The sequence below is a fragment of the Balaenoptera ricei genome, chromosome 1 (genome assembly GCF_028023285.1).
Source record: "Balaenoptera ricei isolate mBalRic1 chromosome 1, mBalRic1.hap2, whole genome shotgun sequence".
NCBI lineage: Eukaryota > Metazoa > Chordata > Mammalia > Artiodactyla > Balaenopteridae > Balaenoptera > Balaenoptera ricei.
The window spans coordinates 132,468,431-132,481,686 of NC_082639.1; the positions used below are offsets into that span (position 1 = coordinate 132,468,431).

General features: G+C 39.1%; 1 long non-coding RNA gene across 3 annotated transcripts in view; it reads left to right on the top strand.

The window, feature by feature from the left end:
• The window catches only part of LOC132373280 (uncharacterized), a 205,689-nt gene that overhangs the window by 44,316 nt on the left and 148,117 nt on the right, over window positions 1-13,256 (top strand). The gene's annotated exons all lie outside the window — the stretch shown is intronic.

A 13,256-nucleotide genomic window follows, 5' to 3' on the forward strand; every position in this document is an offset into this window, starting at 1 on the left:
TAAAGCTATTATAAAGCAAAGCTATACAGACAAAATCTCACCCAGAAGCATATACATATACACTCACAAAAAAAAAAAGGAAAAGGGGAAAAATTAATATATCCTGCTCCCAAAGTCCACCTCCTGAATTTGGGATGATTCGTTGTCTATTCAGGTATTCAACAGATGCAGGCACATCAAGTTGTTTGTGGAATTTTAATCTGCTGCTTCTGAGGCTGCTGGGAGAGATTTCCCCTCCTCGTCTCTGTTCGCACAGCTCCTGGGGATCAGCTTTGGATTTGGACCTGCCTCTGCGTGTAGGTCGCCTGAGGGCGTCTGTTCCCCGCCCAGACAGGACGGGGTTAAAGGAGCAGCTGCTTCGGGGGCTCTGGCTCACCCAGGCCGCGGGGAGGGAGGGGTACGGAGGAGGTGGGGCGAGCCTGCGGTGTCAGAGGCCGGCGTGACGTTGCAGCAGCCTGAGGTGCGCCGTGCGTTCTCCCGGGGAAGTTGTCCCTGGATCACGGGACGCTGGCAGTGGCGGGCTGCACGGGCTCCCAGGAGGGGCGGTGTGAAGAGTGACCTGTGCTCGCACCCAGGCTTTTTGGAGGCGGCAGCAGCCGCCCCAGCGTCTCACGCCCGTCTCTGGGGTCCGCGCTGATAGCCGCGGCTCGCGCCAGTCTCTGGAGTTCGTTTAAGCGGCGCTCTGAATCCCCTCTCCTTGCGCGCCGCGAAACAAAGAGGCAAGAAAAAGTCTCTTGCCTCTTCGGCAGCTGCAGACTTTTTCCCGGTCTCCCTCCCAGCCAGCTGTGGTGCGCTAACCCCTTCAGGCTGTGTTCACGCCGCCAACCCCAGTCCTCTCCCTGCGATCCGACGGAAGCCCGAGCCTCAGCTCCCAGCCCCGCCCGCCCCGGCGGCTGAGCAGACAAGCCTCTCGGGCTGGTGAGTGCTGGTCAGCGCCGAGCCTCCGTGCGGGAAGTGCGGGAATCTCTCCGCTTTGCCCTCCGCACCCCTGTGGCTGCGCTCTCCTCCGTGGCTCCGAAGCTTCCCCCCTCTGCCACCCGCAGTCTCTGCCCGCGAAGGGGCTTCCTAGTGCGTGGAAATCTTTCCTCCTTCACAGCTCCCTCCCACTGGTGCAGGTGCCGTCCCTATTCTTTTGTCTCTGTTATTTCTTTTTTCTTTTGCCCTACCCAAGTACGGGGGGAGTTTCTTGCCTTTTGGGAGGTCTGACGTTTTCTGCCCGCGTTCAGTGGGTGTTCTCTAGGAGCAGTTCCACGTGTGGATGTATTTCTACTGTATCTGTGGGAAGGAAGGTGATCTCCGCGTCTTACTCTTCCGCCATCTTCTCTCCTCTGACTGGTTGTCTTATTTACTAATTTGTCAACCTGTCAGTAATATTCAAATAATAGTATTCAGTAATATTATTCAAATAATATTCAAATGGACATGTCTTTTTGTGTGAAAAACTATAAGTACTTCTGAAGTTTATTTGTTTAGCTAGAAAAAGATTATAAGTGAAAAAAAAATTCATGATGCTGTTGTGTTTTTTATTCAGTCAAAATTGTAAGAGTTTTGTCTCATTTAGAATCAACAATCCCATGTCTCCCTCTTGGTTTACACTCTCATTTTGGTGTAGCACATTTTTTAGTATCTTCCTTTAGTGAAATGGTCCATGGGAGGTAATTTTTGGTGCCTTCTTCCATGTCAGAAATGTCATTATTCTTCCTTCATGTCACAATGGATAGTTTGGTTGTGTATTTGTATTTTAGTATTGAAATAATTTTTTCTCGCAATTTTGAAAATCTTCCTCTGTTATCATCTTATAGCTGCCACTGCTGCCATTCATAAGTCTGGTGATGGTGGTCTGAACGATCATCATCTCTCACCTGGTTACTGCAGAAACCTCCTGACTGGTCTCCCTGCTTCCACTCTTGCCTTGCTAAAGTCTGTTCTCAACACAGCAGCAGGGTGATCTGATCCTTTTTTAAAAAGAAGTCATATCATGAGACTCTTCTGCTCAAAACCTTATGATGACTCCCTGCCTCACTCAGAGCACCATCAATGTCCTTCCAGGCCCTGTGTTCCCTGTTCTCATCTTTACTGTCCTTCCCCGTGTTCACTCTGCTCCAGGCACAGTGGCCTCCCAGCTGTTCCACAGACATGCCAGATATGCTACCGCTTTTGCACTGGCTGCTCCTTGGCCAGGAAGGCTCTTCACCCAGACCTCTGCAAGGTGGATGCCTTCACTTCCTTCAAGTCTTTGCTAAAACACACCTGGTTAAAGAAAACTATCCTGGTTATCCTGTTTAAAACTACATGCCATTTTCCTCTCTTTTCACTCCAAATCATACTTATCCTGCTCTATTTTTTTTTTATGGCACTTATCAACTTCTAACAAGCTGTATTATGTACTTTTGTATTTTGTCTATTTTGTAGACTCTAGGAGGGCAGAGAATTTCTTTAGCTATTGTGTCACTGATATAGCCCCAGTACCAAATCAGTACAGAGTCGGTGCACAGTAAATGTCATTTGAATGAATAAACTGAAGAGTGATGATTATATCCTTCTTCCATATAATGTGACAGAAGCCATTCATTTTAGTAACATTTCTGAGGCAGAGGTTATATATACAATCAAGCTTTTCATCATTTTACTCTTTCCATCTGTTTTCCATATTGTAGATAAAATAATCTTTCCAAAATGCAAACCTGGTAATGTTAGCCCCGTCTCCACCTTCTTCCCTTTGTCTTAAGATGTCCTAAATGGCTTTCTATGTTTTTAGATTTGACAGAATTCTTTGACATAGTTTATAAAGCTCTGCACAGACTGCTTCTTGCCTAAGCCAGAGTGCCTTTGCATAAGCTGTTCCCTCTTCTTGGAATGCTTTTCCCTCTTTTCTTTGCTTAATTATCTCCAGGATCAAAGCCACATCCTAACAGTGGAGGAGATAGCCTGGAAACAGGACCAGACAAGGGGCCTGAGCAGGCTCCTTTGATTTGTTGGGGAGTAAACATATAAAATTTTAATGTTTCAGATAGGCAGGATAAATAAATTCTAGAGATCTAATGTATAGCAAGATGACTATAGTTAATAATACTGTACTGTAGGGAATTCCCTGGCAGTACAGTAGTTAGGACTCAGCAGGCCCATGTTCCATCCCTGGTCAGGGAAATAAGATCCCACAAGCTGTGCAGCACAGCCAAAAAAAAAGAAAAGATAAACAACTATATTGTGTATTTGAAATTTGCGAAGAGAGTAGATCTGTTTTTTTTTCTGTTCTCACCAAAAAAAAAAAAAGAAAAAAAAGATAACTGTGAGGTGATGGCTATGTTAATTAGCAAACATTTTCACAATGTATATGTATATAAAAGCATCACATTGTACACCTTAAATATTGTTATATACTTTTTATTGGTCAATTGTACCTCAATAAAGCTCAGGGAAAGACAAAAGTTACCACCCATTCACACTGCTTCTTCTAATATCTTTTAATCCTGGTCTTAAAAACTATTAAATCAATTAATTATGTTAAAAAAAACCCAGACACTCTGTTTTACTTTAATGAGAAGCAGCTGTCTTTCCCTTTCCCTTCTAGTTAACTCCTGCGTATTCCTCAGATCTCAGCTCAGGGGTGACTTTCTCAGGGCAGTGGTCCCTAAATAGATCATCTCTACCTTTGACAGGCTCTCATGGCCTGTGTGCTTCTCCTTAGCACTCGTCATAGAGACGCATGCTTTCACAAGGCTCTGATTACCTGGCTACTTTCTATTGCTTACTAGACTGTAAGCTTCAGGAGGATAAGGGACTGAGATTAGTTTTGTTCACTATTTGACCAGAGTGCCTAGTACAGTATCATGGTAGGTGATCAAAAAATTATTTTTAATTTTTTAAATGTTTAAATTTTTGGCCTCGCCATGCCGCTTGCAGGATCTTAGTTCCCCACCAGCGATTAAACCCAGGCCCCGGCAGTGAAAGCGCTGAGTCCTAACCACTGGACTGCCGGGGAATTCCCTCAAAAAATATTTTTAAATGAATGCATGGGTGTAAAATTGTCTGTTTAGTCATTGACTTTCATTCTATATTTGATCTTATCCAACCATCAATGTTCCACGATTCCTCCAAACTGTTAGTGTTCTAAACTTTAGGGCTTGCTCTCTCTCCCTCAAGTGATACACACTAAATTCTACAAAGTCATAGCAGATCTGCATATCTACTCTTCAGCTGGTCTTCCTCTAGTTCTTTTTTTTAAATTTTATTTTATTTTATTTATTTATTTATTTATTTATTTATTTATTATTTATAGCTGTGTTGGGTCTTCGTTTCTGTGCGAGGGCTTTCTCTAGTTGCGGCAAGTGGGGGCCACTCTTCATCGCGGTGCGCGGGCCTCTCATTATCGCGGCCTCTCTTGTTGCGGAGCACAGACTCCAAACGCGCAGGCTCAGTAGTTGTGGCTCACGGGCCTAGTTGCTCCGCGGCATGTGGGATCCTCCCAGACCAGTGCTCGAACCTGTGTCCCCTGCATTGGCAGGCAGATTCTCAACCACTGCGCCACCAGGGAAGCCCTCCTCTAGTTCTTAATAATTGCCTCATGTGGATCTTCAAAACTGGAATCTTGATTTTAATCACTGTAATTGAATATTAATTTTATATTATTGTGGGGTCACTTTGGCTAAAGCTGATTTTAAATGTGGTTCTAGAGTTGTCTAACTTTAAGAATCACCTATTTTCTGTTTCCTAAAAATGTGTGTATTCTAACTTTTTAAAAATTTGGTAAAATTGTTCAGACTTTCATATATCTCAAGAACTGACTACGCCTTTCAGGCCTTAATAAAAACTTTCAAAATCCAGATAAAAGAAGTGTTGGAGCTGAGGATAGGAATAGGGAATGAGTGATGGGAAAAAGGAAAAGCAAGGTGAGTACAGAGTAGATAAGCGAAGCCAGGAATTTTTTCACACCAGGTTTCTAATTCTTTCTATAGAATATGTGGAAGTGTAAAAAATTTATTGTCTTCTGATACTTGGCTTCTGACATTTGGCTTCAAGATTCATTTTAGTTTTGAGAGGGAAGAGTTCGCCATATAATGATGATCTTACTGATCTAGTCAGCAAGTGTAGGAGTTGTTTTTCTACCAGAGGTGATGGATTTGCTGTGATCTAACCATAATCTGTTAGTCCCAGTACTGACAAGTTTCACAGATTTATAAAGGAGATGAGTCAATTAGGAATCCAGCCTGCAGTTAAGAAGTAGAACAAAAGTTCGAAGGCTTCCTTTGGCTTCAAATGCAAGTCTGTCTTGCTTACTCTCTAGATACCCTGGATGTATGCATACATATGCAAACATAGAGATGTACTATTTTAAATTATGTCACTGAACCCATCAGTATTCACAACTGCACAAAATATACATACTGGCCAAAGTACGATTAAAATCAGCCTGGGAAAAGTGACCCAAGGGAATCAAGCAGTTTATGACCTTGGCTGTCACCAGATATTTAATTCATTCAAAGTACCCTTTATAACTGGAATGATAGGAGATTTTACAGTGATTCCAGAGATCTTGATAGATGCACCAAAAATAAAGGAGGGACAGCTTTTCAGCCTCACTTCATTCTTGTCTGTCTTTCATCAGAGAGCCAGAGCAGTTGGAGAGTGATCCATTGAGTCTGTGCAGAGAAGGACCACTCGGTGAAGCTTCAGAGGTTACCCTGGCTTAACGTTGGCATTTCTGTGCTATGTGTACAATTTAATTGCCAATGTCACCTGTAACTAGCGTTTATACAATCATTCTTTTGGACTTGGTGGAACTATAAAAATAAAAACACACTAAAACAAATACTCTCTACCCTTAATATCAATCAAAAGACAACTTTAGTTAAAAACAAAGGAAAAGCAAAACATACTTGGTCTAATAAGTTACTCTGTGTGAAAAAGGAAGATTGTCCAAGACATATAAATCATGGCAACTTCTCTCTGCAGTAAGCACTTTTTTCCCCTCAGAATTATCATTTTGTAATCAGAAAAGCCCTAGAGTTTAAAGTATGCCTCGTACGAATGTCACTTCCAAGCTTCAGTGCTAATCCAGAGGAAATATTATCCTAGTGGTCTCCAAGGCCCAATGTCTAGGTGTTGGATACATGATAAACTTACATGGAGCTTTCTTAGTGAGGTATAGTCCTCCAGAGGACTGAATTTTTCAAGGCTTAGTACAACCCAACCCTTTAAATAAGATTTAAGCTTCCCTTGTCAGGTTCCTTTAAGAGCTTTTAAAATTTTTTTTATTTGCTGCTTTGACCAGGTTCTAATCCCTAGTCTCCAGTGACAACTTTTGGCCATCTCAACCATTTCATGTCTGCTTTCCCAGGGCCTGGTGCAGCTTGCACAATTGAAGATATTTCTTTTCTTCTCCTACAGAAGAGCCTCATCGAAATAATTTGAGATGGAAAATTGCAACAATAAGACTTTCTTGCTACTTTACTGATAATATGACAGATTTTTAAAGCCATTTTTTCCCCCATTTTACAGGCAGCTCTCTTGAATAATGATTAAATGGTGCAGAGGCTAAGAGAATGCACTTTTGAGCTAGGCTACCCGGGTTCAAACTCCCAACTCTACAACTTATCAACAGTGTGACCTTGGGCATATTATACAACCTCTCTATGCCTCAATTTAAAAAAGAAATTTAAAAAAGAACCTTCTCAAAGAGATACATAGAACAATGCCTGGAATAATTTAGGTGCTGTATAAATGTTTACTTAGTATTATCAGTAAAATGCCCATAAAAACAGATTAGCAAAACTTAAAACGTATCGCAGATTTTAGGAAGAATATAGGGGAATTGAAGTCTCACACTGCCGGTGGATAAATGTGTGTATCCACATTGGAAAGCAGCTTTGGAATGTGTAGCAAAGTTAAAGCAGTACATAGTCTACAACCCACAGATTCCAGCAGAGCATACTGTCTAGAGCAACTCTCACACGTATGCACCAGGAGGATTTTAGAAGGATGTTGGTAAAGTATGAGAGTGGAAGCAACCTAAATGTTTATCAATAGGGAAAGATGAAAAGTGGTACAGTTATATGATAGAACACTATATTGTAGTTAAAATGAATGAATGTGTGTGTATTTGCTCCCCCTCTCCCCTTTGTGCACTGAATATGTAATGTCATGGATAAAATATCAAGAGCATATAGATGACGGAGTAAAGTGAATTACAGAATACCAACTTGTGTCCATTTAAAAATTAACAAGACAATTTATGAATATGTACATATATACTGAAAATACAAACACCTATATAGGATGGATACATACCTCAAATTGGCATGTGTTTTCTGAGAAAGGCAGTAGAACAATGGGGGTAGGAAAGAGCTCCCAACTGTATTTGTATAACTGTTTAATTTGATTTAATTTGATTTTAATTTGATTTAATTTGATTTTAATTTGATTTAAATTGATTTTAATTTGGCAGAGAAGAAAGTCTCTTATTTTTCTAGCTTTTAGTTGGAAAAAATAAACAGCCCAGAAGTTTTTGATGCTCATTGTGTGAGGTTCACACTTTGAGAAACTCTGTCGTCAATGCTGGGTTATCCAAAGGACATCAAGAGTCCAAGTTTCTAGGCTTGTGGGGTGGCTTGGGGAGAGAAAGAGAGACAGAGAGAGACGGAGGGGTGGGGTGGGGATTGAGATTAAGAGACAGAACAGAGGGAATTTTATTTTGTATTACATATTGTGGATTGGACAGCATATTCTTTTACTTAGGCCTCTTAAAAATTTATATCTGGTAGTGATATATGTTCAGTTTCAGCTGAAATCAGAGGGTAGTGTAAATAGAATATTTATCCCAAAATATAGCTTGCTAAATGCACAATGGGGTAATTATGGAGGCTCATATACATATGAAAACATTGTTGAGGAGAAAGCCAAGGGCAAGTTGAGTAAGAACCAGGATATCAGGTAAAGGGGAAGCATGATGAAAGGAGGGGATGGGAGCAGAACACTGTTTTCAAGTGAAAGTCTATGTAGAATTCTATATTAAAATTAAAATCTGCTCCTCTGGCCAATGTGAGGGTGGGAAGGCCAGAGCCCACTTACTTGTTCACCTCATCATGCTCTGCCCGAATCTACGAAGACCTAGTACTACTGATAAGGCATATTCTCTTTACATTCTAGCTCATATTTCTACTTCCTCCCTCAACTTGCCTTCCTACTAAAATGGAAAATAAGGGTTGATACACTGAAGGGAAAGCTGAAATATTAGGATATCAATCTGACACTTCATCATATTTCTTAATTCTTTAAGTAAGATTAAAAAAGAAGGATAATTTGATTTTCTTTTATTAATAATTGCCTAACATCTTTTGGTTAGGGAAAATGTACAAAAATTAATTTACCTAGATAGTGTTCTATGTATGCACTTTTATCAATCCAAAATCATATTGGAATATTAAATTATGGAAATTATGTGAACTCAAGCTTTGTTATATTTTAAAAGGAGAATTTGAAATGAAGTTGAATGTTTTATAATTCCTTAAATTAACATAAATGAGAAATGAAAAAAGTCTACACACACACACACACACACACACACACACACACACACACACACCCAAACAGATGTTTTAGGCAAGGACATATTCCCCTAGTTAGAGATGTAAATGTATTTTTTTAATCTAAATTCTTGGGGAATCAAAACCCTAATTAGAACTAAGCAGCCCAGTTGAATTCTCTCCTCCTCAGTACGGCAGGAAGGAGTTCTTCAAGGGCTACTTCAGTCTTTCTGTCTGTTTAATTCAATGACTTAACCTGAAAATTATGAGTTTAAATATTTCTTCAGCTGCAACGGGTCATTTACCTCAAGCCCCATTTTTATTTAATAATGACGTTAAGTGGAAATCTGATTGTTGACCTTGAATCTAATTAACTCAATGGACAGACAGCCTTTCTGTACTACATGAAGCACCGCACTAGATGAAAATAGTCATCCAAACTTCCTCTTGTACCATATATTCTAAGCACATATAGGGTAATAATCTCTCTTACTGACTTCCAAGTTATAATCAGGGGTAATCTTTATTGGGTACCTGTTTCTTAAACATAACAGGATAAAGAAAGAGGCAAACACTTCATATGAGGTTATACCAGTGTAGGGTGAAGTGAGAGCTGGTGGTCTGTTTAAGATTTGCTCATAGAAACCTATTTGCCCTATTTTTCATACTGCTGTCTCATTCCAAGCTTAAAGTCTACTTAAATGCCCATTTTAGCACAAAGACACATAGAGATTATCAAGCAATAATTACTCATTCTGTATTCTCACCACTAATTTTCATTAAAACCTGTATACAATAAAATGCATTGATTTTATCCTAAATTTAATTTAGATGATTTTGGCCTGTTGTTTTAGTCTTCTAGATCTACTTCCCTGGGTTGGAGTTGGGAATCTTGATCCAGGTACTTTTATTTCAGTCTTGGTTTAACCACCAATTCTATATACTTTTTTAAAAATTGCAATATAGTTGATTAACAATATTGTGTTAGTTTCAGGTATACAGCAAAGTGATTCAGTTATATATATATGCATATATATTTTTTTCAGATTATTTTTCATTATAGGTTATTACAAGATATTGAATATAGGTCCCTGTGCTATACAGTAAATCCTTGTTGCTTATCTATTTTATGTATAGTAGTTTGTATCTGTCACTCCCATACTCCTAATTTATCCCTCCCCTCCTCCCTTTCTCCTTTGGTAACCATAAGTTTGTTTTCTATGTCTCTATATACTTCTTATTCTCCATTTTTCTGTAGGATTATTTGTATTGTTATTTATTTATAGGAACTATTCATATATTTAGTACACAAATTTTTATTGATTATCAATGCTCCAAATATTTATCTTTCTGTTGGTTGACTTTTCACTTTCTTTATGGTTTCGTTTGATGGGCAGAAGTTCATTATTCAAATATTAATTCAGTCAAATTAATTAACTCTCTTTCTTTATGGTTTTTGTTTTTTGCATCTTAAAAAATATATCTTTTTTTTTACCCTGGTGTCATAAATGTGTTTCCCTGTAACTTGTTCAAAGAATTTTAGAATTGTGCTTTCCACCTTTAAGTCTTCAATCTACCTGGAGTTGGTTTGTGTAGGATGTGAGGTAGGGATCCAGTTGTGCCAACATCAGGGGTCTTATTGAAAGTATCTTTTTTTCTACTGCAATATTATCTCTGTCTTATATCAACTTAACATATGTGAATAGATTTGTTTGGGGTCTCTGCATTCTGCTTTAGTCATCTTTTTAGCTATTCTTATGCTAATAGCACCCTGTCTTAATTTCCTTCTTCCTGAAGTAGATATTTTTAGTTATTCCTTTCAGTGAGCCTCTATGAATGGTAAGTTCTATCTTCATTTGAAAATATCTTTACTTTATCTTCTCTGTTGAATTTTCAGTTTAAAGTATTATAGAATTTTAATTTGATATGTATTTTATATTGATTGGATTTCCCCAAATATTTAGTTTATCATACTACTGAATGAGTATACTTCCTCTACGAATTTTTTTTCTTTATCTTTCTTACTTCTGAGTCTCTCTCCATGCTAATTTATTGTTTAACAGTGGTTTACTCCTCACTAAGGAATCCGCTGTTTGTTAGAAGGCAAATCAACCTGGATAAATTCAGAGTTTCCACATTCTTTTGCTATAGTCTTATTTCTTTCCTCTACATTCATTGTTTTCCTTTCCTGCCTGGAAACTGGATGCCTGTGGTAGACTGGAGATCTATATCATACCCTCATTCACTTACTATGAATATGGTCAAGAGTGGTATGAGGTTTTAGCAAATAGAGCTTTTCAGCCAGGAGAGAAAAATTATTTGCATAAGGAAATAAATGCAATGAACCAGGAATTGGTACAAGCTATAGCAGTATGAGAAATAGTCGCAAAACCTAATGTGACTTACAGAGGTAAACAAAAGCTGACAAAGGCATTTTGTATAAGCCAATCTGTCTTTCATTCCCACACAGGAATTATAGGTCTGAAATATGGAGATCTTAGAACACTTACTAATCCTTCTCGAAACATAAGTAATTAACGTCCATTTTACAGTGAAAGAAAATTAGTTTTGTAAAAAATGGAGAAACTTGCCAATATCTTGCAATATCTTGCAAATAAAGAATACTGGGTAGCTGGAGTCAGTGATTGCCAGTCTCTCTCCTAGGACCATACATCCTAACCTTTTCAGCATATGAGAGGTTATCAAAATACTACTAAGATGTTGAAGTTAAGAACTTGCCTCCTGTTAGATGTATTGACAGATCAAGTAACAAAGGAGGTTCCCTGAATTTTCTTCTTCTGTTGCTTAGTTTTTCCTACAACAACAGAAAATTCTGAAGGGATGATGAGTAAATTCCAATAGCATATTTAATTTGGGTTTCTTTTCTTTTCAACTTTTAAATGCATACAGTGCAAAAAAGTCTCCTGGATATATGGTGAAATTTCACAGTAAGAGGCAATGCTACATTGAATATAACCCCAAAAGAGCCAGACAGACAGAAAGTGTTTTTAGGACCTATAACTTATCAGCTTTCTTCCAAAGACTATAATGATAATAGCTCGCACTTACTGAACATGGACTGTGTGCCAGGCACTGAGGTGTTTTACATGGAGTATATTTAGTTCTCACAGCTATCATATGAGGTATATACTATTATCATTACCGTCATATTACAGAAGAGGAAAGTGAGGCTCAGAAAGGCTAAGAATTTGTCAAGTTTGCCAAGTATGTAAGTGGTGGAAATGAGTTTCTAACTTAGTCAAATATGTTTAACTGTAGTTAAGAGCCTTCCTCTTAACACCATGAAATAGTCTTACTTGAAGTTTCCCTGTTCTGTTTAATATCATCTACTTTATCTCCAACCTCATCAGAATTGAGTAAAAATGAGGCACGATGGTATTTGTGTTAGATGAGATTCCATATTGCTAGCACAGAAAACCCAACTCAAGCTGGCATTAATAACAGATTTAGATAATGTGCCCACTTCCAAATGAAAACTGGAGCTGGGGGAACACCATGTGTTCATTGGCTCAGTACAGGATGGTGTACCCATCCATGAACCACACACTGTGGCAAGGGGAAAATGGATAACTTGGATTGCAATTTAGGTACTTCCTGAAGCCAAGGATGGGAACAATCCCACCGAAATTGAGTGGCTGCCCCTTGAGGTAGGGAGAGGGGGAAATGGAAATATAGAAGCACAGGAAAATGAAAAACAGTAAGTCAGAATCAATCAAATGGAATCCTTACTTCCTTTCCCACTAAAAGATTAACACATAAATTAAACTAAAAGAAAGATCATGGTTAGATTCCAAATCTTAAAAAATTCCACTGACGATGTGTGAATTAGCTCTCCCTTAGCTGCATTGTAACAAATTCCAAAATTTAGCTGCTTCGAAGAAGGATTTATTTCTGAGTCAGTAACCTGAGTGTGGCTTAGCTGGCTCAATGTCTTTTATCAGGTTGCTGGGGAAAGATCTTCCAAGCTCACTCATGGTTGTTGGTAGAATTTAGCTTTACCTGGGCTGTTGCACTGAGGCAGTTCCTTGCCATGTAGGCCTCTCCTTAGGGCAGCTCACAACAGGCAGCTGGCTTCCCTCAGAGCAAGCAAGCAAGCAAGAAAGCAAAAGAAAATGCCCAAGACAGTCTTTTTATAACCTAATCTTGGAAGTGACATTCTGTCACTTCCACCATATTTTATTCTTTAGAAGTGAGTCAGTAAGTCTAGCCCTTTCTCAGGAAAGAGGACACAGAGGTGTGAATATCATGCAGAAGTTGGGGATCTATGGGGCCATCTTAGAAGCTGCCTACCCTAAAGTGTGCATTTGTGTGTATGTGGGTGTGTACATGTGTTTTCAGGGACACTGGGTAGTCAGTGGTTGCACATGGTATGGGGTCAAAAGAGTATGAGTTCTTAAGGATTTTCCTGTTAAGAGTATTGGAGGGTTAAAAGGGTAGTTGTTATCCCTACAGGAAACGTATGACATCCACAAATTGAGAATTTGAGCCAGCTTAATAAAGGGACTATTTAAAAAGGTGTGGTAAGTTAAGTATTGAGAAATTACAAGGAATAGTATGTTATTCCAGGGTTTGTGACAGCTTGGTGTGTCACTCCCCCGAGGCCTGAAGCAGCATGAGGAGGGAGCAGATATCAGAACTAGGAGAGGATATTTGTATGAGAAGACCCCTGGACAGGGGCTATGACTTTTCCCCATAGGAAGCAGTCAGCCTATG